Source organism: Marmota flaviventris, chromosome 14, assembly GCF_047511675.1.
Source record: "Marmota flaviventris isolate mMarFla1 chromosome 14, mMarFla1.hap1, whole genome shotgun sequence".
Taxonomy (NCBI): domain Eukaryota; kingdom Metazoa; phylum Chordata; class Mammalia; order Rodentia; family Sciuridae; genus Marmota; species Marmota flaviventris.
Genome location: NC_092511.1, coordinates 54,152,415 through 54,179,358, shown reverse-complemented (window position 1 = coordinate 54,179,358; position 26,944 = coordinate 54,152,415). Strand labels below are relative to the sequence as shown.

Genomic DNA, 26,944 nt, shown 5'->3' with positions numbered 1-26,944 from the left:
GTTGAAGGCAGGAGGAGAGATCACAAAGGTAGGGTCAGTCCTTCTGTGGTGAATAGAAACTGAGCGAGCAGAAGAATAAGTATTATCAAATTTCCCAAATCAACTCAAATGCTTTGCTGATAGTGCTCTGCTATCCCGGATTGCTGGAGAAATTTAATTGTTACTTTTTTTTTTTTAACTTGTATCTGGAACCTGAATTTCCCCGCCGCTCATGCTTGGTCTTTCTCCTCACAGAGTGGGAATATCCAGGTTGATCTCAGGATCTTAGAAGTTGAGGAGCCTTTGTTTTAATTCCCCCTTAGTTTTTACCCGCTACTCTCCCCAATCCTACATTATTATAATTCCTCTCTGGATTTCCATTTGCTGCCTTCTTCCTTATTCTTTTGTTCTCTGACTAATCTCCCCTTTTGTATTAATGAAGTCCTTTGTAGTTTCTCTTCAAATCTTCCAGTGGATTCCTTTGTGACTTCTGTTTTTTTTTTTTTTTTACCTGATAGGGCTTTTTTAAAAAACTGTGAAAATTATTAATACTTCCCTCCTTCTGGCACGGTACCACGGACCTTAAAACGTTCTATTACATTTCTGATCTGAAACGGCTTTCTCTTGACCCAGAAGCATTGGCAAATTACAGACCCCAAGCCAATCTTTTATGGAGAAGGTCTGAGAGCAAGTGGTAGCCTTTCAAGTGCTTAACCATAGAGTCATAATCTTTATGACAAATAGCCTCTTGCTTTGCAGTTACGGCTAGTTTACTATGCATATGGCTAAGCGAGGGCCCCTTAAAGTGGTCAGGGACTTTTTCCCAAGCCCCCTCCCAGGTGTCACATCACTCCTTTTTACTGGTCTTGTTAGAGGGGCAGCATTAGCCCCACAGATCACTCGAGCTTCCTGACCAGCTGCCAGGCTGTAAAACACGTGGAGCTGGGGTGGTCGATCCAAAGACATCAACTTGTCACTCTTGATGATCATTCATCTGCAACAGAAATAGCCCATGGTGCCTCAGAGATCGATGTGGAGACCACCGCTCTTCAACATTATTGCCACTAATTATTAAGATGAATGCGGTGATTAATGGGAGCGATGCTTTTTCACTTTATGCAAATGGCGAGCTCATGCATATACATGGTGGAGGGGGCTCACCAACCTGGTGCCCGGAACGTTGCCGCTCAGCCCCCTTATTCAGCTGTCACTGTGACCCAGGTGCAACAACTTAGAGCGATTTAAAAAGAAATGCTAAAAATGAATTGTTGATCAGCAGCCTCAGGCAGCTTTTTGGAAATTCCCTTCTACGGGGTTGTGCTTTGATTAGGGAAAGCTAAATCAAGGCAATAACCAGGGTTATTAAGGATGCTACATTAGCCTGTGGTCCTCTGAGTTAGTGTTGTCTGGAGGAGGGCGTGGATGAGGAAGGAGAAAACGCAACTTGTGTTGTGATGATATGGTAAACTGAGGCCAGCCAACCTCTCTGTGTCTTAGAGGGGAGAGTTCCATTGAACACTATAAACCCCTTTTAACCTTAAAAACAATAGGAGTCAGGGTAACTGAGATATGAGCACGTGGCCTTTTGTTTTCTATCCAAAAGGAACACTTTATGACATGAGGACTCCTAATATAACAGATCTTTCATTATTTTGTTATATTTTTCATGCATATACTTCATTCATTTAGCAAAGATTTCATGCATGATACAAAACTCTCTCCCCTTTTCGCACCATAAGTATTCTCACATATAATACTTGTCACAGTCTCCACTTACTTGCTTGTGTCTACGATGTAAGCTATCCAATGACTGGCACTGAAATTCATTGTACTTTATAAGCACAGTGCTTGACATGCTAAGTATTGGGGGGAAATAATTACAGAAGAATTGAAGAAACATGCCCTGCCCTGAAGTCCCTTCCAGTCTATGTAGAACCAAAACCTACACTCAGGAAAACAACTAAATAGCCAAGAAAATGTCCCAATGAATGAGGCAGACATGTGTAGCCACTGTGATTCCTAAACAACAATTATCACGTTGAGAAATGCGTAGGAAGAGGAAACTTTACTAAGAATTTCAGAACACAACAGGCAATTTCTTTTTTTTTTTTTTAACTGTCTCAAAGGCTTTTATTATTTTTTTATTTTTACAATCCTTCCCCCACAGTAAGGTAATGTTATTAAATAATCCAATCCATTCCCAAAATGGCTCTCTGCATCTGCTCTGGTGTCTTCTGCCATATCATTGCATATTTATGCATGACTGAGATAAGAGTTTCCTTAACATTGTTATTTTGATAACCTGAAGCTGTTCAGTTACCTTTGGGCTCTCATCCTCTCCAAATTTATACAATGAAGCTCAAGACAAATAGGATGAAGCTCAGTATCAGCTCCTCCCACCATAACCCTCACTTCCTCCAGGACCATAATTTCCTCTACCACGTGGTCGCCCCATGTTCCTGCTACCCAAGTTTCCACTCTTCATTAGACTATATTTAGAAGGTTGCTGGTTATAATTTCCAAAATCATTATAACTTCCACTTCCATAATTTCCTCCTCCACAGCCCCCATCCCTGTTTCCATATCCACGTCCTCTACCACCATAGCCTCCTCTTCCTCCTCCATAACCAGGACTACCTCCAAAATTGCCACGTCCAGGTCCTCTTCCATATCCATTAGAGCCATCCCCAAATCCACGTCGGCTTCCATATCCATCAGATCTTCCTCTAAAGTTGCCTCCTCTTCCACTCCTGGAACTTTGGACTTTCTGCATTTCTTGTCTAGACAAAGCCTTTCTCACTTCTGCATTATGACCATTGATGGTGTGGTATTTTTGCAATACAATCTTGTCCACAGGATCATGGTCGTCAAAAGTCACAAAACCAAAGCCTCTCTTCTTTCCAGACTGCCTATCCGTAATTATCTCAATGGTGTCAATTTTTCCATATCCTTCAAAGTAATCTCTAAGGTGTTGTTCCTCGGTATCTTCTTTAATCCCTCCAACAAACAGCTTCTTCATAGTCACATGAGCCCCTGGTTTTCCAGATTCCTCTCTTGCTACAGCTCATTTTGGCTCAACCACTCTCCCATCAATGGAATGAGGTCTTGCAGCCAAGGCAGCATCAACCTCAGCCATGGATGAGAAAGTTACAAAACCAAATCCTCTTGATCTTTTGCTTGCAGGATCCCTCATAACTACACAATCTGTGAGTTTTCCCCATTGCCCATAGTAGTTTCTTAAACTGTCCTCTGTGATTTCAAAACATAAGCCACCAATAAAGAGTTTACGGAACTGTATCTTTTCTCTCTCCATCTTGGACTCAGTCGCTTCAGCCCAATTTCCCGCAGGCAAGTGAGATAAGAGAGATCTCCGAAGACAAACACGAACCGGACTCATCCTAGCGCTGTAGTGAGAACTGCCGCTGAAGAGCACCTCCACACAGGTCTGGCTGCTGCTGCTACTGCCGCTAGAGCTGCTGCTGCTGCTGCTGCTGCTGCTTTTCTAGAACCTTCCTCTAGGACTAACTCCAATTTATTTCTCCCTGCTCCTCCCTAATCTCTCCCCTCCCTAATCTCAGGGAAATGGGATTACCTTTCCCCCCATTTTAGGCAGATTTATCTGTCCTTGAGTTCACACCCACCATAGGAATGAAGTAATCCAGGCTTTGGGGAGGGTATCAGAAGATCACAGAAAGGACTCTCTCCCAAATTAACAAGTGAATTATAACTCCAGTCAGAAAACCTGTGGAATATAGCCTTTTGAATCACCTCTTTAAAAGTCCCTTGTTCCTGCTGATGGGCAGAATCACAGCCTTTAGGACAGGTGTCCCCTGTGTTTCTCCTTTGCTAGCAAAAGCAAAAAACCATCTCTTTTTCCTTTTTTCTCAAAACCATGTCCTCATTATTGATTGGCATCAGGGACAAGGACCAAGCTTTTAGCAATAAAAGGAAGCTTGCTGCTGTGTTTTGGGCATGTCCCTGGCATGTTCTCAGCCCACAGGCAGAGTCAACTTTCCTTTGCTCAGCCAGTTTCGTGGCAAATTGGTTGTGCAAAGGAGCTGGGTACAAAGTATCATGCTTCAGTTTGTGTCCACTTGGCCTGTTGTGTATATTTTCTAGAAAATGCTGGGGTGGTATGACTGCACATTTTGAAGAAGAGTAAGTGAGGGGCTAGGACAGTGGCCCACGCCTGTAATCCCATCGGCTCAGGAGGTTGAGATAGGAGAACTGTGAGTTCAAATCCAGCTTCAGCAGAAGTGAGGCACTAAGGAACTCAGTGAGATGCTGTCTCTAGCATGCACAAGGCCCAGGGTTCAATCCCTAGCACTCTTTTTTTCTGACTCCCTCTGCCATTTTCCCCTCCGTTCACGTGAATGTACACACTGGCCACAGCATCTGGAAAAATTGTGGTAATACAGCAGTTTGGGAACAGAACAGCAGGATTTGGGCAAGGCATGATGAGTAAGTATACTTTCAACCCGGAATATCCTACATGGTTGGAAAAATTACTACCTCTGCGCTGAGATTGCTCCAGACTGCAGAGGCACACAGCTGTAGGGACTCAGATGAACTAAGAACCCATTGTGGAAGCTCAGTTGTATTTTGGCACACATAATCAGGAGTCTCTCTGTTTATCCAGGCAATTTCTTTTGATAAGACATTCTTGAACCAGAAGGGAACTTGAGTGCCTAACACCTAGCCTTCAGGTCCCAAACCACACATGATACTTGTCTTAGTCCATTCACTGTTGCTGTATCTGAATTCCACAGAGTGGATAATTTATAAAGAACTGAGGTTTATTTAGTTCACTGTTCTGGAGGCTGAGAAGCCCAAGAGCATGGTGCTGGCATTCACTTAGCATTTGGTGAGGGCAAAGGGCATCAAATGTCAAGATAGAGCAGGCACATCAACAAGAGTTTGCTTCTATAACAAAATCACTCTGTCAATAACCCATTAATCCATGAATTAATCCATTCATGAGGGTACACCCCAGTGTTTCCCAGAGTTTCAACCCTCAACTATCTTTACCATATGAATTTGGGGATTACAGTACCAACATATGAAATTTAGGGGACATATTCAGACCAGAACAGAATTTTATCCCTTCTTAAGGTGGGGAATCCACATGCTTTGCTGGCTACTTTTAATAGCCCTCAACCAATGAACTCTTCTGCCCATCCATATGAAGCCCCTTCTTCCACACTGACTGAATCTGTAAGGGTTATGGCTACTGTTTCTCTGCTGCCTGAAGTTGTACATACTGAGAGCCCAGCATGCACAGTTGTTTGGGTTACCCACTTTAGAACCGATGGTACCACTCAGGTTGGCTCATAACCTGGTCAGCACCACCCTGAAAAACAGGCTCCCTGGAGAACTGAATCACAATCACAAGTGACCAAGCAGCCATTTCATACCTGTCTCAGATACCCCATAGGGGAAATTTCTCATCCTCCATTAGGACCCTGGGCTGGGAGAAGCTAGATCTTTTCCTCTGAAGGAATGCCGAATCCAGGATTGGATGACAGCATCCATCCACCTTTGTAGTAAGTGCACCCATCAGGTCAAGTCTGCATCCTAGATCTGCCCCTTCCTGCCTATGTGAGAAGCCTTCGGTCTTCTCCCCTTCCAGATAGAGAATGACTGTGTATTCCTTATAGAGTTACTATGTAGAATGAGGGAGACAAAGCAGGTAAGGAGCCAGCACGTGGAAAGTATGAGATAAATGAAACACAAGTACAGTTTTCCCCTCTATCTACACTGGTTGGCTTAAGGAACACAGGCAAATGCTTAAATCATCATTCTCATAGGGATCAGAAGATATCCAAGTTCTGCTTTGCCTTTCCAGCAGGCAGGATAGTCTCCTTATTGTGGTCACAATGACACATAATGACTGCCACAGTGGATCCAGCTCAGGGGCTTATGTTTTCATTTTATCCACATTTTGTTCCGACTTCGACATTTCTGAATGGACAGGCTAATTTAGTAGGACATCAGCATAAATGCTACTGGAACCTGTTGCGCAAAGACTTGCAATTCAGATGATACCATCCCAGCCTCTGCTGCCTCCCTTTGCTTAAACCTGCTTGCCTTCCCCTGTCTGGATCCCAGGGCGCTCTGGCCAACTCCTAATGCTGATGAGGAGGACTGGTGAGAAGGCTGGAAGCCACTATTAGTTGAGTGTTTAAACAGTGTAGATTTGGCAAACCCTGAAAGAGGAATAGAGAATCATTCACTGTCGGAATGGCCGTGTTGGACAAAGTGAGAAGCGCGCTGAATTTCACAGTCAGCTTTGGTCTCTGCAGACATCTTGCCTCCCAGTGGACAGAGACGCTCAGTTATTACTCTCCACACTGTACAACAGGAGGCCTATCCAAGCTCCATTGTCTACATACACTAACATGCATTTTCCATTATTTAAAGGTAGCTTTTAAGGAAGTATTTGTGGGGATGATGGATGCCTCTCAAAGGACCTCCTTCTGTATTCTTCCTGTAGGCAAACCCCCCTGCTGGCCACATCTGCATTTGTCATGAGAAATCCTGCTTTCACCAGCTTCTCCAGCTCATTTCAATTCCTGATACAGTGGATGCTTCTCAAAAGACCGAGTCTCCCAGGACTCAGCTGGAGAACTGAGTTAAGTCCTCAATCCCTTGCTTGGCTTCACTTCTGGTAGCCTGACTTAACCATATTGCTAAACCTTGGCTGTTGTAAGTGATGTTTGACAAGGGCCTTCTCGCTAATGGTGTTCAGGGCAAGACACGGAAAAATAATCAGGATCTCCCCCCACCCCAGCTTCTCTATAAAAATTTGCAGTGTGAAACGAAAACTTTAAATGTATTGCTGCTTCAAAGGGTCAATCAAAATTGTGGAAAACTGCCACCTTTGGAGGAGACCATGAAGACCTCTAGCCCATCACCTCACTCCAGACCTGAGCACAGTGAGGCTCAGAGAGGGGGTCCTAGGATGGTCAATGGTGGAGCCAAAAGGAGTTAGATGACCCTCTCTATTTCCTGTACTCCACACACAGTCTCAGAGTAGAGAGAGAGAGCAATCCATGGCCATTTCCTTCCATCCCTACTTTCTCTCTCTCTCTCTCTTTTTTTTGAGGAGGAGGAGGAGGAAGAAGAAAGGAATCATGGATGGAATATGTTATATATGTTATATAAAGGAGGAAACATCCAAAAGTTTTACACATTTGTATTGAAAGTGTGCTTGTTCAAGACAGAGGCTTTCTTTTCTTTTCTCTTTTGACTAAGGCATGGCACACTCTGGGCAGGACCGTACAGTCACGTAGCACTGTGGTGTGTCTGTGACCTTCTTGAGGGATCATGTCTAACTCTGAGTCTATGGAGTTGCAAAGCCAGTAGAATGACCATCCAGGCTCAGTCCCTGCCTCCCTCCCAGCCCTCCTGGGATGGGCTTTAACTCTACCACAGGGCTTTCCATTTTGAACAGAAGAAGAAGTTGAGGCATAAAAAGGAGGTTTCAAAAGACAAAGGGAGTAGAAAACGAAAGAAGAGAGAGAAGTGGAAGGAACACAAGGGAAAAGAAATACCCCGTTGCCTGTTAATCTCAGTTCATTTAAAAAAATTATTCCCAGACAAAGCACCAACAAGGGATAGCAGGGCAAAGGGATTCCGGGTTGGAGAGGAATGCTGTGGAAATACACAGCCCTCAAACACGTGTGAAGTAGAACTCAAGCCACTTGAATGAGTGTGTGGCCCTGCCAGCTTCAAGAGCGCCTCGTGAGTGCTGAAGAGAGGCTTCCCAATCAAAGCTTGAGATTTTCAAGTCTTTATTTTCACCCAGAGACAACCCCTCACTGCACACACACTTCTTTATGAATAGGTCATATGGCTTATTATTATATGGTTGTAGATAATTGTTGGATCCAAAGTGAAATGGGCTGGTAAATGCATTAAGGAGTTCAGCATATTTTCCTTTTTAACAAAAGTTGTTTTCAAAAGACACGGGAGCTCTAGCTCTACCAGACGAAATCACAGAAAAACTCAGAGGCTGAGTAAAGTCCTCCTTCTGATTAGAGTGGCAGCTTTAGCTGTGCATCCTCCCACATTTAAGGAGGTTAATGTTCAGTAGGATGGAGCAATGGTCAAGGAGATAGGGGGACAAGTGGGGCCATCAAAAGGGTCCTCGTCCCTCAACAGGGTTATGAGGTACACAGGAGTACTGGCCAAGTGATCCAGCTTTGCTGCACAGAAACTGCAGGTCTGGAAAGGAATTTTTATGACTGGCAGGAAAGACGTGAAGCAAAGACCCCTCCAATGAACAGGAGCTAATGACAGATGAATGAGCATAAGTGAGCCTGGGTGCCCAATTAAGACATCCTGAAGAAAGGAGGAGAAACGCAAGAAGAAATTGAAATTGTTGCCACATTTGAAACCTTCAAAAAAGACAACAATATAAAAAACAATGTAGAAAAATTCTAGGGGCCACCTGTCTTGTGGTTGGAGGTTCTTTCTTACACGCAATATACTCACGATCACCTGGATCTGCCCTTTACTGAATGTGGGACTAAAGATTTAAACACACCATTCAACACAGAATTCTGTAGTTACAAATAGAGAATGTTTCCCTCAGTATATTTTGTGATCATATTCTTGACATTATATAGAAAGCAAAAAGTATTTTCTGATAAATCTAGAAAAGAGATTCTCCCTGTTCCCCCAAGGAAAAGAAGTTGATATACATTGTCCCTTCTGAGTCTAAATTTGATCTCTTTAAAATGCCAGTGCTTGTCCTGATCCTCCATTATAAACAGAAGCTGGGGCAGGAGGAGTTTGTTAACAGCATAAATATTAAAACAGCACTGGGCTTCTGCATGTCAACAGCACACACAGTACAACCTAAGAATTAGGCAAAGCACATCTTGCAAGTCTACACAGATGTGCAAGGGTATGTAAACTACTTTCTCTATTTCTGGATTCTAAAGAAATCTCATTTGTAAAAACAGTTTATCCTTCCTCCCTTTTCCTTAGCACAACCTCTCCCAAACTTCAACTGCACAGTTCCTGGGACCACAGATATAATACTTCTCCTTAATATTTCTTTCCTGCTGCAAAATGCCAAATTTATCTCACCTTCTTTGCACTTGATGAACAAGTTGTCTTCTTTTTAAAACTGAAGGTCCAGTTAAATAAGTAAGATATTTCTATTTTCCCTTGCTATACCTGTTAAACAATTCCCCCACATTGGCTACATTTTTGGAAAAACTGTCATTGGAATCACAAAAAAATAATTTGGGGAAAGACTTCTGGACAGTACTCAAGAAAACTGTCTCAATTTCGTGCCTGGAGAGGATATGCACAGTACAATAGACACCCCACTATGTACCTGCCTTCCATCAGAAGACGAGCAAGTTCATGAACACTGAGTGGTTGAGTCTGATGACTAGTTGTGATTTATTGGGAACTCCTGTTCTCCTTTACTTCTTAGCTGACCTTCTCCTGCCCATTTCTACATCAGGTTCAAAAAGCATTTTTGAGGGACTACTGTAGATGTTAAGTACTGTTCAGGAACTTTCCTTTGGTCTCCTTCAAAAGTCTTCAGATTCTGAAAGTCACGTCTCTTTCCATGATACACAGCTTTGGTCATAAAAACTGAAATTTAGGACTAAAATGAGACTTTAGAATTAATTTGTATCTTCTGTTCAGCCATAATGGAGAAATAGAAGGAAGTTATATTTGTTCACTTAATAGATGGAAGGTTCTCTGCAGAGATAATTTTCCATGATCAGTCATTTTTAAAAGATTTTTTTAAAGCAGACATGCTTCTGAGAAGCCTTTTATAACTGCTACGCTTCACAAATTCATGATCATATATGGATGAAACCAACTCTAAAATATATGGGAAAGGAACTAAGAGACAATGTTGGAAAAATTTTTAAAATAGCTTACAACTAAACTACAGCTTATTGGTTTCCATAAATTAAGAATAAACATGAAGTAGGAAAGGCAGTGGGATGAGATGGACATTACTATTACTCTAAGTGCATGTATGAAGACGCAAATGGTGTGACTCTACATTGTGTACAACCAGAGATATGAAAAATTGTGCTATATATGTGTACTATGAATTGAAATGCATTCTGTTGTCATGTAACAAATTTGAATAAATTTTTTAAAAAGAATAAAAAGGAAAATCTCAGAAATAGACATTTTCTAAGGTCCTTGGAAGCTCAGACCAATCATGATCCCATAAGATCAAGACTGATATTTGGCTTATACATATTGGTTAATAAAATGTTGAAATACTTCCATATTATTCCAATTATTGGACAGTGGCTATCTTGAGCCCAGTGATCTCCCCACCACACTGTCCTGACATGGGAGGAGACTCTCTGCTCCTATGCTATGGCTAGTATCCAGGTCCAATGTCTATTAAATGCCTTTATTTCACCCTTGTATAAGATATGGGTCTCACATCTACCCTGATTCAAAATTTTGGAGTGCTTGACTATCCTTTCAATCATCAACATCATCAGTGTCATACTACAAACCTACAACAATTTTAGTACTTTTCAGTGAAGGGACAGCCATTTATGCATTCGTAGTCCAAAATACAACTTATACGTTCGAAAGACACTTCCTAAAGTGAGTTAATTGCTTTCCTGCAGACCCTTTTCAGTGTTTTGGCCATTGGGATAAATTTGGAGATGGCTTCATAGCTGTGGCAGCAGAATTTTTAAAAATCTATCTAATGGCATGGAACCACTGCATCATTTTCTTAAAGTTTCCCTGGGTACCAAGGTAGAAATTATAGTTTTTGATTGCTTGATGACTTAAGAGGTATAGAAGGCTAGACTTGATGATTCAAGAGGTATAGAAGGCTAGACTTGTTTCCTTTTCTAGACTTACAATATAGTTATATGCATGTGCATGCACACACATGCATGCACACACACATATACATATATACATGTACATTTGCCCCTTACAAAGCACAGGATGCACTTCAATGGTGGCCTTGCTAGAGTTGGCTGGCTATTGCAACTATTGACATGGCCCTGGTTTCCAGGGAGGTATCTCAGCAGGAGACACAGGGATATTACCCAACCAGTCAGCAAATATTTACTTTTAGATTGTCTCATTTGTGCCAAGTACTTTTCCAGAATAGGATCCCTGCCCTTAACCAGTTTACATTCTAGAAACTAAAATATAAATAAATCAATAAGCAAAATAATGTTAGGCCCTGGAAATTCTATGCAGAAGACATATTAGGCTAAGGTAAGACAAAGTAACTAAAATTGGTCAGGGAAGAATCTGAGGGTAGAACATGAGCTCAGACTGGTGATAAAGTGCAACTATGTGAAGAATTGGAAGAAAGAGTCTTTTAAGGAAAGCAAATGACAGGTGAAAAGACTCTGAGATAGCTGTGAGGTTTTAATGTGTGTTAATTATAGAAAAAAGGCCACTATGGCTGGAGAGGAGCAAAGAAGGTAAAACTAAGGGAAATTAGGTCAAAGAGCTAGGTAGGGGTGTTTGCTTCCAGCAGCATGGCAGATCAGCTACTCTGAAAATTCGCCTGCTGCAGAACCCCTAGTGCAGAATCAATTACAGCATATTTTAATGCCCTACTGAAATTGCATGAAAATAAGGTAGATCCATATGGGTGAAGAGCTGCCTGGTGAACTGAACAAGAGTGGTGAGCTAATGGAGAATATGGGTCTGCCCTGGGGCAAATGCTATTAGGCATCTAGAACCCTGGGGATTAACAGTCACATGGGGGAATGGGAGACTAGATATGCAGGATGGGAAGGTGATCACTAGCCCCGCCCCCCCCCCCCCCAGCTCAGGGAAACAACAGAAAAAGCAGTCACAATGGAAACTCTTTCTAAGCAGCACTGTGAGTTGGAAAAAGATATGTCCAGGAGTCCAGTGTATTCCATCTTGGGTAGAAAGGAAATTTCACCTGAAAAATAAAATTAAATGGCCCTATGTCTGCGCCATTGCATGCCAGTAAAATGAAACACAAATTTCCTTATAGGGATACACCTTCTATCCAAGTCTCTCAGGATCCTGCCTCAATAAAATAGGTGCTCGTGATTAAAAATTACAAGAGACACCAGAAAGAACAAACCAACCATCAGACTTCCAAGAACTTCAGGTGATGGAGTTTCTAGATATAGGAAAAACAATAAAATATTTAAAGAAGTTAAAAATGGAAAAGGAAAAAATAAACAAAGAACAGTATTTCAAAGAATCCATTTAAAAAACATAGAATTTGCTGGGCACAATGCCTGTAATCACAGTGGCTTGAGAGGCTGTGGCAGGATGATCACAGGTTCAAAGCCAACCTCAGCAACTTAGCAAGGCCCTGTCTCAAAATAAAAAAAAAATTTAAAAGGACTGGGAAATGTAGCTCAGTGGTTAAGCACCTGTGGGTTTAATTTCTGGTACCACCCCCCAAAAAATTCTGGAAAAGTAACACAGTTCATATTAAAAACTCAATGGATGATTCCCATTGACGAGCAACCTAGAAAATTTAAAAAGGGTCAGTATTAGGGGAAAAAAAAGTAGAAGGAGAGGGAATTATTTTAGATTTTAAAAAGTCTAGAAATCCCAAGGCAATTTGTGAACCTTGATTGGATCATGGTTTTTAAAAAGTGTTAAAAAAGACATTTTCTGGATAATTAAGGAAACAGGAATAAAGACTATAAATTACAATATTAAATTATTCTAAATGTTCTTATTAGAAAGTTGTAACCAGTAAGATGTTATAACCAACCGTATAATTCTGTGCTGTGTGAATGTGCGCATGCGTGCATGTATGCGTGTGTGTGTGTGTGTGTGTGTGTGTGTGTGTGTGAGATTGTAAGTTTCAGGAACCCAGCAAGCAGGAGGAGATGAGATTTGCTTTTGGATAGAGACTTCATTCTTTTTTTCTTTTTTTTTTTTTCACAATTTTTCATTGGTGCATTGTAGTTATGCACAATGATGAGTCACATATTCACAATATAACAATATAATTTGACCAACATGGCTCCCCACACCTTTCCCCCTCACTCCCTACCTTCTACCTCTTGCTCCCCCTTCCTCTACTGATCTCCCTTTGATTTTCATGAGATGTGCCCCACATTTCTTTACCTTTCTCCTCTCTAGCTTCTCTATATGAGAGAAAACATACGATCCTTGACCTTCTGAGTTTGACTTATTTCCCTTATCATAATCCATTTTTCTGCAAAAGACATAATTGCATCTTTCTTTATGGCTGAATAAAATCCCAAGGTATGTATGATCACATTTTCTTTACCCGTTATCTTGTTAATGAACACCTAAGCTGGTTCCACAGTTTGGCTATTGTGAATTGTGCTGCTAAAAACGTGTCACTGTAGTAAGATGATTGTAATTCTTCAGGATAATTACCGAAGGATGGTATAGCTGGGTCATATGGTGGTGCTATGCCTACTCTTGTTTGTTTGTTTTTGTTGTTTTTTTAGTTATATGTGACAGTAGACTGTATTTTGACACATCATATATACATGTAGTATAACCTCCCATTCTTGTGGTTATACATGTTGTGGAGTTACACTGGTTGTGCATTCATATATAAACATAGGAATGGTATGTACAACTCATTCTACTGTCTTTCCTATTCCCATCTCTCCTTCCTTCCTCCATTGTCTGTCCAATCTGGGAAAACTCCACTCCCCCTCTCTCCCACTGTGAATCAACATCCACATATCAGAGAGAATATTCAGCCTTTGTTTTGGGGAATTGGCTTATTTCACTTAGCATGATAGTGATTTCATTCTCTATCTCCAACAGAGGTGATAGAGAGAGGGCATCAGGAATTTAGCCAAGTTGTGCACCTTGTCAACTTCATGTATTTTTTCTACCAGGACTCTACATAAAATTTATTTGCGCTGCTCTTATCGGAGCGTACACCGAGCACGGAGCGAACGAGTTCTGGCTCCCGGAACTGCCCTGGCCCAGGGCTAGGAGCCTGCAGAAACTGCTTCTCGGTCCGGGTCCTGCTGAGGGCCGGTCAGGACTCACCCGTTGCTTTGGTTGCACGGCAAGGGGAATGAAATGCTGCCATTCACATAGGATACCAACATGGCAGAGATCTGATGTCATCAGAAAGCGGCAGAGGAGAGAACTTCATCAATACCAGCGGCGACAGAAACAGTTGGTCACCTGGTAGGGGGGGTGAGGCACAGACACCCGAGTCTCTCTCGATTTGTCGTCGAGCCAGAGAGGAGGAGCCGGGCCGCCGCCAGCGCCCGGAGCAGGCCCAGCGGCTCGCCGGCGTGGTGATCGCGTGACCCCAGTTGGAGAGGGGGCGGAGCGGAGCCGCCACCTGCGCCCGCAAGGTGGGCAGACCCGCGACCCAGTGGTACACGGGCGTGGTAGGAGGGGCAGGGCAGAGCCGCCGCCCGCGCCTGCGAGGTAAGCAGACCTGTGACAGACTGGCGGGTCAGGCCCAGCGGCCTGCCAGCGTGGTACACACGTCACCCCAACTGGAGTAGGGGCAGAGCAGATCCTTCGCCCACGCCCGGATCAGGCCCTGCCGGTGTGGTGGTCACGTGACCCCAATTGGAGTGGGGGCGGAGCGGAACCGCCACCCGTGCCCACAGGGTGAGCAGACCTGTGACCAACCTGCAGATCAGGCCCAGCGGTCCGCAGGCATGGTAGGAGGGGCAGGGCAGAGCCGCCGCCCGCGCCTGCAAGGTAGGCAGACCTGCGACAGACCGGCGGATCAGGCCCAGGAGCCTGCCGGCGTGGTACACACGTCACCCCAGTTGGAGTAGGGGCAGAGCAGAGTCGCCGCCCGTGCCAGGAACAGGCCCAGCGACCTGCCGGCGGGGTAGTCACGACACCCCAATTGGAGTAGGGGCAGAGCAGAGCCACCACCCGTGCCCGAAAGGTGGGCAGACCTGCGACCGACCAGCGGGACAGGCCCAGTGGCCTGCCGGTACGACAGACACATCACCCCAATTGGAGTAGGGGCAGAGCAGAGCCGCCGCCCGCGCCTGCAGGGTAGGCAAACCTGCAACCGACCGGCGGATCAGGCCCGGTGGCCTGCCGGCGTGGTATACTCGTCACCCCAATTGGAGTAGGGGCAGAACAGAGCCGCCGCCAGCACCCAGAACAGGCCCAATGACCTGCCAGCGTGGTAGTCACGACACCCCAATTGGAATAAGGAGAGAGCAGAGCCGCCGCCCACGCCTGCAAGAAAGAAACGCAAGCAGTATGAAAAGACAAGGAAAGAAAGGACCACAAGCAATGCAGGTCAACGCAACTTTAGAAGAGGTAACAGCTGCAGCAGATGGAATGTCAGATAAAGAATTCAGGATATACATGCTTCAGATGATCTGGAGTATCAAGGAAGACATTAGACAGCTCAGCAAGACTGTTAAGAAACCATGAGCAGAACATCCAAGAAATATGGGATAACATCAAGAGACCAAATTTAAGAGTCATTGGGATACAGGAAGGGACAGAGTTTCAAACCAAAGGAATGAGCAATCTATTCAATGAAATAATATGAGAAAACTTCCCAGACTTGAAGAATGAGACAGAATCCCAAATCATAGAAGCCTACAGGACGCCGAATGTGCAAAATCATAAGAGATCCACACCTAGACACATTATAATGAAGATGCCCAACATACAGAATAAGGAGAGAACTTCAAAAGCTACAAGAGAAAGGAAGCAGATTACATTTAGGGGTAAGCCAATCAGGATAACAGCTGATATTTCAACACAGACTCTGAAAGCTAGAAGATCCTGGAATAACATATTTCAAACACTGAAAGAAAATGGGTTCCAACCAAGAATTGTGTATCCCGCGAAATTAAGCTTCAGGATGGAAGATGAAATTAAAACCTTCCACGATAAACAAAAGTTTAAAGAATTCGCAGCTAGAAAACCATCTCTTCAAAACATCCTCGGCAAAACATTACAGGAAGAGGAAATGGAAAATAACAATGAAAACCAACAGTGGGAGGTAGGACAGTAAAGGGGGGAAAAATAATCAAAGAGGAAAACAAACCATGTTTAGTAACAGAAATAACAAATATGGCTGGAAGAACAACCCATATCTCAATAATAACCCTAAATGTTAATGGCTTAAACTCACCAATTAAGAGACACAGGCTAGTAGAATGGATCACAAAACAAGACCAAACAATATGCTGCCTACAGGAGACGCATTTGATAGGAAAAGACATACATAGGCTGAAGGTGAAAGGTTGGGAAAAATCATATCACTCATATGGACTTTGGAAACAAGCAGGAGTGTCCATACTCATATCAAATAAAATAGATTTCAAGCCAAAGTTAATCAAAAGGGATAAAGAGGGACACTACATACTGCTTAAGGGAACCATACACCAACAAGACATAACAATCATAAATATTTATGCCCCAAACAATGGTGCAGCTATGTTCATCAAACAAACTCTTCTCAAGTTCAAGAGTCTAATAGACCACCATACAATAATCATGGGAGACTTCAACACACCTCTCTCGCCACTGGACAGATCTTCCAAACAAAAGTTGAATAAGGAAACTATAGAACTCAATAACACAATTAATAACCTAGACTTAATTGACATATATAGAATATACCACCCAACATCAAGCAGTTACACTTTTTTCTCAGCAGCACATGGATCCTTCTCAAAAATAGATCATATATTATGTCACAGGGCAACTCTTAGACAATATAAAGGAGTAGAGATAATACCATGCATCTTATCTGATCATAATGGAATGAAACTGAAAATCAACGATAAAAGAAGGAAGGAAAAAGCATACATCACTTGGAGAATGAACAATAGGTTACTGAATGATCAATGGGTTATAGAAGACATCAAGGAGAAAATTAAAAAATTCTTAGAGATAAATGAAAACACAGACACAACATATCGGAATCTATGGGACACACTGAAAGCAGTTCTAAGAGGAAAATTCATTGCTTGGAGTTCATTCCTTAAAAAAAGAAAAAAACAACAAATAAATGATCTCATACTTCATCTCAAAATCCTAGAAAAAGAAGAGCAAAACAACAGCAAAAGAAGTAGAAGGCAAGAAATAATTAAAATCAGAGCTGAAATTAATCAAATCGAAACAAAAGAAACAATTGAAAAAACTGACAAAACTAAAAGTTGGTTCTTTGAAAAAAATAAACAAAATCGACAGACCCTTAGCCATGCTAGCGAAGAGAAGAAGAGAGAGAACTCAAATTACTAGCATACGGGATGAAAAAGGCAATATCACAACAGACACTTCAGAAATACAGAAGATAATCAAAAACTATTTTGAATCCTTATACTCCAATAAATTAGAAGATAGTGAAGTCATAGATAAATTTCTTAAGTCATATGATCTGCCCAGATTGAGTCAGGAGGATATAGACAACCTAAACAGACCAATATCAATTGAGGAAATAGAAGAAACCATCAAAAGACTACCAACTAAGAAAAGCCCAGGACCGGATGGGTATACAGCAGAGTTTTACAAAACCTTTAAAGAAGAACTAATACCAATACTTTTCAAGCTACTTCAGGAAATAGAAAAAGAGGGAGAACTTCCAAATTCATTCTATGAGGCCAACATCACCCTGATACCTAAACCAGACAAAGACACTTCAAAGAAAGAAAACTACAGACCAATATCTCTAATGAACCTAGATGTAAAAATCCTCAATAAAATTCTGGCGAATTGGATACAAAAACATATCAAAAAAATTGTGCACCATGATCAAGTAGGATTCATCCCTGGGATGCAAGGCTGGTTCAATATACGGAAATCAATAAATGTTATTCACCACATCAATAGACTTAAAAATAAGAACCATATGATCATCTCGATAGATGCGGAAAAAGCATTCGACAAAGTACAGCATCCCTTTATGTTCAAAACTCTAGAAAAACTAGGGATAACAAGAACATACCTCAATATTGTAAAAGCAATCTATGCTAAGCCTCAGGCTAGCATCATTCTGAATGGAGAAAAATTGAAGGCATTCCCTCTAAAATCTGGAACAAGACAGGGATGCCCTCTCTCTCCACTTCTGTTCAACATAGTTCTCGAAACACTGGCCAGAGCAATTAGACAGACGAAAGAAATTAAAGGCATAAAAATAGGAAAAGAAGAACTTAAATTATCACTATTTGTAGATGACATGATTCTATACCTAGCAGACCCAAAAGGCTCTACAAAGAAACTATTAGAGCTAATAAATGAATTCAGCAAAGTGGCAGGATATAAAATCAACACGCATAAATCAAAGGCATTCCTGTATATCAGCGACAAATCCTCTGAAATGGAAATGAGGACAACTACTCCATTCACAATATCTTCAAAAAAAATAAAATACTTGGGAATCAACCTACAAAAAGAGGTGAAAGACTTATACAATGAAAACTACAGAACCCTAAAGAGAGAAATAGAAGAAGATCTTAGAAGATGGAAAAATATACCCTGTTCATGGATAGGCAGAACTAACATCATCAAAATGGCGATATTACCAAAAGTTCTCTATAGGTTTAATGCAATGCCAATCAAAATCCCAACGGCATTTCTTGTAGAAATAGAGAAAGCAATCATGAAATTCATATGGAAAAATAAAAGACCCAGAATAGCAAAAACAATGCTAAGCAGGAAGTGTGAATCAGGCAGTATAGCGATACCAGACTTCAAACTATACTACAGAGCAATAGTAACAAAAACAGCATGGTACTGGTACCAAAACAGGCAGGTCGACCAATGGTACAGAATAGAGGACACAGAAACCAATCCACAAAACTACAACTATCTTATGTTTGATAAAGGGGCTAAAAGCATGCAATGGAGGAAGGATAGCATCTTCAACAAATGGTGCTGGGAAAACTGGAAATCCATATGCAACAAAATGAAACTGAATCCCTTTCTCTCGCCATGCACAAAAGTGAATTCAAAATGGATCAAGGAGCTTGATATCAAATCAGAGACACGCCGTCTGATAGAAGAAAAGGTTGGCTATGATCTACATACTGTGGGGTCGGGCTCCAAATTCCTCAATAGGACACCCATAGCACAAAAGTTAATAACTAGAATCAACAAATGGGACTTACTCAAACTAAAAAGTTTTTTCTCAGCAAAAGAAACAATAAGAGAGGTAAATAGGGAGCCTACACCCTGGGAACAAATCTTTACTCCTCACACTTCAGATAGAGCCCTAATATCCAGAGTATACAAAGAACTCAAAAAATTAGACAATAAGAGAACAAACAACCCAATCAACAAATGGGCCAAGGACCTGAACAGACACTTCTCAGAGGAGGACATACAGTCAATCAACAAGTACATGGAAAAATGCTCACCATCTCTAGCTGTCAGAGAAATGCAATTCAAAACCACCCTAAGATACCATCTCACTCCAGTAAGATTGGCAGCCATTATGAAGTCAAACAACAACAAGTGCTGGCAAGGATGCGGGGAAAAGGGTACACTTGTACATTGCTGGTGGGACTGCAGATTGGTGCAGCCAATTTGGAAAGCAGTATGGAGATTTCTTGGAAAGCTGGGAATGGAGCCACCATTTGACCCAGCTATTCCCCTTCTTGGTCTATTCCCTAAAGACCTAAATAGAGCATGCTACAGGGACACTGCTACATCGATGTTCATAGCAGCACAATTCACAATAGCAAGACTGTGGAACCAACCTAGATGCCCTTCAATAGACGAATGGATAAAAAAAATGTGGCATTTATACACAATGGAGTATTACTCTGCATTAAAAAATGACAAAATCATAGAATTTGCAGGGAAATGGATGGCATTAGAGCAGATTATGCTAAGTGAAGCTAGCCAATCCCTAAAAAACAAATGCCAAATGTCTTCTTTGATATAAGGAGAGTAACTAAGAACAGAGTAGGGACGAAGAGCATGAGAAGAAGATTAACATTAAACAGGGATGAGAGGTGGGAGGGAAAGGGAGAGAGAAGGGAAATTGCATGGAAATGGAAGGAGACCCTCAGGGTTATACAGTGGAGGGGGTAGAGAGAGAGGAGGGGAGGGGAGGGGAGAGGTGGGGAGGGGGGATGGTGGAGGATGGGAAAGGCAGCGGAGCACAACAGACACTAGTATGGCAATATGTAAATCAATGGATGTGTAACTGATGTGATTCTGCAATCTGTGTATGGGGTGAAGGTGGGAGTTCATAACCTACTTGAATCAAAGTGTGGAATATGATATGTCAAGAAATTTGTAATGTTTTGAACACTCAACAATAAAAAATTAAAAAAAATAGACTAAACTTAAAAATAAATAAAATAAACTTTTCCTCCTCTTAAAAAAAATGTATTTGCAAAATGCATTCCACTTTAAAATAAACTCTAAAATCTCTTGACATAATCTCTGAGGTTTTAAAAAGTAGTCATTATCAATTATTTATATTAATGTATAAGTATATCTTATAAGATAATCCCGTTTTTTAAGATTTTTTTTAAGTGGTGGATGGACCATTACCTTTATTTTGTTTGTTTGTTTGTTTTTATGTGGTTCCGGGATTGAAGCCAGTGCCTCATGCATGCTAGGCAAGCGCTCTACAACTGAGCCACAACCCCAGCTCCCAGATAACCCCCTCTTAACTTGTTTCTTCATAGTTTTTTTTTAACCCCCTCTTAACTTAAGGCAAGTTTAACAGTAATATTACAAATAAAGTGTTAAGAGATGTCAGGTGCCCATTTCTCTGGATCTTGGAGAAAACCTAAAGGTTTTGGGAGACTGACTGCTGATAGATTGGGATCCTTGAAGTTAGTGTCTTGCAAGTGTTTGTAAGCAAGCGCTTCTCTCTCTAACTGCAACCATGCCCCTTCTCTACTCAATGTGCCTCTTTCCTGCAACTCTGAGACCTCCCCCAAATCTTAGGATTCTGGGGAACACAGTTGGCAAAGCACTTATTATTTAACAGTTTTTACCACAGAGACAGTTCTAGTGTCAGCTGGTGTGAACACTTTCTGTAGGGCCTATTTTTGGAAGTTGTATAGAACATATAAGTGGATCCCAGAATCCTAATTTTTACTTCTATAAAATGGGGTAGTGATCTCATGAGACTCCATTGAGAGACCCTAACATAAAATCACTGATTTTGTCTGATAACACAATAAATATCGAGGTTGTTGGGTTGTATTCCCTGTTGTTTTCACCTCCAATCTAAGATCCCAAGAATCTCCAGATGCCATTGATTTAAGTAAATGCTTTATCTCATTAGCTAATATTAATATATATTTATGATAACACAACACTTTCTAATTTAGTGTCACAATTTGAGTACAAACTTTCTTTGTACAAGGAATGAAAGACCCTCTCTTGGCCATATACAGCCATGCTAAGCATCGTAAAGATGGAGGATTTTATAACCAGGGTTCATGATGATGATCTCTGCCATCTGGGATTTGACATGATTTGGAGGCATGCCAAATGAAACCAGAATTTCATCTGGGTTTTGGCCAGGGTAAATGCATCATTTTGATATCTCACAGAACATGAAATAGCATCTCAAGAATGTAGTTAGAATGCTTTCTATGGAGAGAGGATTGCCACCAGGCTGAGATCCCTGCTTATGCACAAATCAGCTAATTGACCTCTCCAGACTTTGAGAAGTCTGTGATATCTTCTAAGACACGTGGCAATTTCTTCTGATTTGGGCTGCCTGGAAATGTGCACAAGAACAAATTAATTTGGTATTCTTCAATTGTGGAGCTATTTTAACACAGGGTGGTTCTCAAAGTTTGCTGCATGGTAGGATCATCTGGGGAGAACAAGAGCATCAAAAGCCAAGGTGTGGGCCTAGGCTCCTATATCATTTAGAGTCTAAATGAATTCCATGTGGAGCCAAATGTTTTATGGAAATATTAGTGAACAAATATAAAATTGGGCCCCATGTGTTGCCACGAATATAAATAACTGAAGTGAAATATGGATGAACAAATGCTACAGCCCACTTGTTTTGCACATCTTCAGACAACAACCCATATGTCACAATTTACCCTACCGCTTAGTAGCTATAAAATATTTTGATAGGATGGCCACATGCCCATTTCAGAAAAGCTAAAATGTGAAGAAACATGTAGATCAGAACTCTGAAGACACAGTATTATGATTGTTGGTGACCAGAAGTAAGTGTTCCTGTGCTTTTTCACCCACAAGTTCTCCATTTTTACTTAAAATTGGAATTCTGACCTCAAGGTCTCAACACTCTGAGGACCTACAGCTTTGCGTCACCTGAGAGCTGTCAGAAATGCAGAGTAGCGCATACCCCAGACTAGCTCACTCAGCATCTGGGCCTATAACAGCACCCCAGGTGACGCATATACACGTTTAAATTTAAGAGGCACGTTGTAAGGCTCCACAGGGAGAAGAAAAGATGGGCAAACAAAACCAAGTGCTAAAATTTAACAACTCGAAGCTTAGCTATTTTATACACTCCCTAATCAGACCCTTTTTAAGCAGAGTGCTTGGATTACATGGAAAACTTTGAGGACAATCATGTCAAGCACCAAGTGGAAGCCAGACTGATGTGCAGTGTCTTTACATTATACATTTTTTTCCCTATAGATTCAGTTACTAAGAATATTGACAAGGTTGAAAGTTCTTCGTCACAAGTTCACCAGCTCCTCTGATTGCTTACTCACCTAAAGTTACTGTGCTTGTCTTGTGACAGCACGATTGTTGCCATAGCAATCGATTACAATTTCATAAACTGAGAATTGAGATCACAGACGAAGGATATGCAACAAGAGTTGATGTGTCCCTAAGCAGCCAAGTTTCTGTGTTCACGCAAATGTCTTTGTAAACAGGAAAACACAAACACTAAACAGTACATGCCTGCACACATGGGAAGGTGGGTACCAGGAGAAAGAGTTTGAGATGGTCACTAGTTAACAGTTGTTGTTTTTTTTTCACACTGTAAATGTTCTTTAATGCTTCAAGACTTGTAAAATTTCTAAAACAATGGGGAAACCTATCAACCTACTTTTGCACGTGACTGTAACAAACTCTACCTCTTTTGCCTTCTCTGGGTTTGGAGAACTATAGTATTTTGAGCCAAAGACATATAATTGTAGGGTCTTCCAAATGAAACAGGCTAACTTGCCAGAAGGACTGGTTTCTCTCAGTACTCTGGAACAGATGGAAAATACCAACCTCTTCGATGACCCAAAAACACACGCATGATTGTGCCTTTTTATAGGACATCTAAATATCTGTAAGTTTTGTTCCATTCAACGTATATTCTGACACCTGCTATGTGAAAGGTCCTCTGCAGCACCCTTCGGGAAGTATCCAGATATGTCATAAACACACCCACTGATGTCTCACAGGGCACGTCATTTACATGGTAACTGATACATTCAGTACAATCCTTCTCACTTCAAAAGCAAACTGTGGAGAAGAAAGTGATGATAATGATAGTAGCAGGTAATATGCATCAAAGGAATGAATACCTTCCAAGTGTTTTTTGCATTTGACTATATGACTTATTCTTAACCTCTGTTTTCATCTCCTAATTTTGTAGGTTCTATTTTTAAAGATGAGGAAACTGAAGTACATAGAGATTAAATGACTCTCCCAAGGAATCATCAAGAGAAATTGCCAGAATTGGGACTGTTATGGTTTAGATGTGAGGTATCCCCCAAAAGCTCATGCGTGAGACAATGCAAGAAAGTTCAGAGGTGAAATGATTGGGTTATGATCGCCTTAACACAATCAGTTAATCTCCTGATAGGCATTAACTGAATGGCAACTGAAGGCAGGTAGGATGTGGCTGGAGGAAATAGGTCACTGGGGATATGACTTTGGGGTTTATATTTTATCCCTGGTGAGTAGAGATCTCTCTGCTTCCTGACTTCCATATCCTGAGCTGCTTTCCTCTGCCATATCTTCTGCCACAATGTTCTGCCTCACTTTGGGCCCAGAACTATGGAGTCAGTCATCTATGGACTGAGATCTCTGGAGCTATGAGCTAAATAAATGTTTCCTCTTCTAATTGTTCTTGTCAGACCTTTTGGTCACAGCAACAACAACAACAAAAACTGACTAAAACAGGGACCCAGAGATTTTATAATTCAGTGAATGACCATAAGGTCTAGAAACATAAATAATATGATTTTTTTCATCTATCAATCTAACATCAATAAACCATTTATAATTTATTTACCTGCCATCCTCCAGTGCATGTGTGTGTGTGTGTGTGTGTGTGTGTGTGTGTGTGGCGGGGTAGACAGCAGTGGTAGACTATTTTTTCAGGAGACCTTCTCCTGAGATCAAGAAGCAAGGCAGAGTATAAAGAGCACCCACTCCTATATAATCTTCACAAAGTTGCTAGAACAAAATACCAGGCAGGGAAACTTAAACAATGGAAATTTGTTTTCTCACACTTCTGGAGGCTAGAAGTTTAAGATGAAGGCTGGCAGGTCTTGCAGATCTGTTTTTTCCCAAGGCCTCTCTCCTTGGCCTGCATGGTCTTCTTTCTGTGCACTCGTGATCCTAGGATGTCTTATAAACTCTCAGGGAGTGAGAGTTAGACAGGGCTAGGAACTCTGTTCAGCTCATCTTCTCCTGGGAATCCCACCCAACAGTGGAGTGCACTCTTTCCTTTCATGGTTATAGGTTTGTGCCTGTGTGTGTGTGTGTGTGTGTGTGTGTTGTGCATGCATGCACACACATGTTTACAGGAACATACAAGCCCTGCATTAATTACTTAAAAGGAGGAGAATGCAAAGGAATAAGGAAAACACAAGTGAGGAAAGTAGTTTCATCAGCTAAAACTGGAGGACACCCAGAGGACTTTCATTTCTTGATCTTCACGGTAGAGATGCAGTAGTGAATTTCATTGATCTCTAAGCCGCTCTTTAGTCAACCTTCCATCGCTATAATTATCCCTAAGATAATTAACATATGCAGAGAAAAAGGTGGATTTGGGCTCACAGTTTTGAAGGTTCCAGTCCACGATGAGGTGGACTCCTTGCTTTGAGGCTCTGCGGGGGTGTGCCAGATGGCAACGATGGGGAGCCTGTGACACAGCCAACTGCTCACTTTATAGCCAGGGTGTAAGAGAGAAAGAAGGGGCTGGGGCCCACAATCCCCTTTGGGAATATGTCCTCAGTGAGCTAAGAACTTCTCACAAGGCCCCTCCTCAAGGTCCTCAGCACCTCCCAACAGCACCACCCTGAGGACCAAGTAACCAAGGATCAAATAACATGGCACAAAGAGACTAAGCCATGTATCCACACATCAGCTGCCCTCAAAGTATTGGCTGCTTCTAATTTCAAGGGAAATCTCTTTTTTCTAGAACCTGGTTTTCATACATGTGAAACAATTAACAACAATTCCTCTCATTACATTAATGTCATTTGTTGATCACTTACTGTGTGCCAGATGCATGATAAGAAGTTTTCATGTATTATATCATTTGACCCGCTAACAGCTCTATGAAGTAAGTAATATCATCAGCAGCAATTGTTTTTGCCAATGAGGATCCTGAGGCTAAGGTAGGTAAATAATTTCTCCAAAATCATACGGTTAGTAAACAGGAGATTTAGTCCTCAAACCTAAAACTGTTTTATGTCAAAATCTTTGTTCTTAAGGTTGATGAATCATCCCCTCGTAGGCACTGAACCTCAAATTCTTCTCGAGGCCAGATAGGTATGCAAGGGGAGAGAGCCCACGAGACAGCTGGGAGCAGCAAATACACTGGTGAGCTATCAACTCATGTCTGTCTCAGGGCATAAAAGTTCACATTTTTCTAAAACAGTAGGCCAGCCAAATAAAATATATCCCAGGGCCAGATTTGGCTAGCAAGACCCAGGTTCAAAGTTGAAGTATCATATGTTAAATTAAATTAATTTCACAACCACAAGAATCTTTAATAATCTTGTGCAGTTTGGTTTTCATCCAAAATTTATAGTTAAAGTAGTGGTTTCTCATGATGGATGAGACAGTGAGAATAAAAAAATGACTAAGACTTCATTTTTATTTTCTGTTTTTTTTTTTTTTTTTTTTTTTTTTTTCTTTTTGCAGCATTGGGGATTGAACCGAGGGCCTTAGCCATGCTAGGCAAACACTGAGCTCACTACAGCCCGGCTAAGACTTCATTATTTATTCACTCAACAAATACTAGTGAGAGCCTTCTTATGCTATGATGTGGGGTTAAATAATGAACATAACAGACATGTCTCCTGACTTCTTGAAGCTAGTTAGCAAGTGTTGCATGGATACTTTTCAAGAGAGACATGTGCAATTTTTTTCAAACTTATTCCAGTAGTTTGTAAGACCCAAGTATTCCAAGGAACCATTTGGGGAGTACTTTGGTATAAACCAGGAGATATAAGATAACAATGCATTAGCTGAACAGACATGCCTTGTTTGACCCTCACAGTGATTAATTAACTAGGGAGACAAACCCACATGGAATAAAACATGGCCTCCAATCCACACCAATCTTGTACCCCAATCTTGGGGTACAATCAAAATGGGACTCCTTAAGAATAGAATTACCAGATAAAACATAAAATTTACAGTTAAATTTGGATTTCTAAGAAACAAGGGATACTTTGTACCATAAGTATGTCTCAAATATTGTGTAGGATATACTTACACTAAGAAATTTTTCTTTACCTGAAATTCAAATTTGGGAATAGAATCAATGGTTTGGTACCTTGCCAGTCATTTAGTCTCCCTCCCTGAGGGAATCTTACACAAATGGCCAAATTTAATTGGCTATTACGAATTTTAATTTACTAAATCTGGCAAACTTACTCTAGTGACAACTAGCCAGTGGCCTGGTAGTAACTTATAAGTTTTGTTCTTTGTTTGTTTGTTTGTTTCTAATGCAGAGAAGAAGAATTGGTAGTCATCTCCCGACTTTTTAGATTCTCCATCAGCAGAATAGTGATGACAGTAAAGACTATGTGATTCCTCAACTATCAGAGATGAATGGAAGAGCCGGGAGCAGTGG

At 41.4% G+C, this 26,944-nt stretch overlaps 1 pseudogene; it reads right to left on the bottom strand.

The window, feature by feature from the left end:
- Positions 1 to 2,365: 2,365 nt before the first annotated feature.
- On the bottom strand, positions 2,366 to 3,292 carry LOC114084682 (heterogeneous nuclear ribonucleoproteins A2/B1 pseudogene; annotated as a pseudogene).
- Positions 3,293 to 26,944: the final 23,652 nt, after the last annotated feature.